We start from the raw sequence: 984 nt of genomic DNA, 5'->3' as shown, positions 1-984 counted from the left end.
TTTTTTGAGTATTTTATTTTAGCAAAAATATCTATCTCTAGATATATATAATTAAAAAATGACCTTGTATCTGGAGAGTTATTGACATTTACGAAGATATAAGCTCATCCTGATGTTACACTCATTGTGACCTTTTATTTGAGTACCCACATTAATTTTTCATATATTTTATATATTAATATATAATATATATATGTGTATATGAAAAATATATCAGAAATGTATGTGGGTATTCAAATGAAAGCTCTTAATGAGTGTAACATAAGGATGAGTTTAGATCTTTAAAAATGTCAATAATTAAGAAAATACTGAGCATTTTGAAAAATATCTCGTGAAATATTGACATTTTTAAAGATATAAGCTCATCCTAATGTTATACTCATCGAGACCTTTCATTTGAGTACCCACATCAATTTTTCATATATTTTACATATTATATATATTTCACAAATACCATATATGTAAAATATATAAAAAATGTCATGTAGGTACTCAAATGAAAGGTCTCGATGAGTGTAGCATTGAAATGAGTTTATATCTTAAAAAATATCAATATTTAAGAAAGTACAGGGGATTTTAATAAATATCTTATGAATTATTGACATTTTCAAAGATATAAGCTCATCCCTATGTTATGCTCATCGAGACCTTTCATTTGAGTACCCACATCAATTTTTCATATATTTTATATATTTATGTATATTATATATAAATATATATATATATGGAAAATATATCAAAAATGCATGTGGGTACTCAAATGAAAGGTCTCAATGAGTGTAACATTGAAACGAGTTTATATCTTGAAAAATGTCAATAATTGAGAAATGACCTTGAATCTTGTGAACTATTGACATTTATAAAGATATAAGCTCATCCTAATGTTACACTCATCAAGACCTTTCGTTTGAGTACCCTCATTAATTTTTCATATATTTTATATATTTATATATATTATATATATGTATATATGAAAAATATATC

This window comes from Cotesia glomerata, linkage group LG7 (genome assembly GCF_020080835.1).
Source record: "Cotesia glomerata isolate CgM1 linkage group LG7, MPM_Cglom_v2.3, whole genome shotgun sequence".
NCBI lineage: Eukaryota > Metazoa > Arthropoda > Insecta > Hymenoptera > Braconidae > Cotesia > Cotesia glomerata.
Note: the sequence above shows the minus strand (reverse complement) of the source record.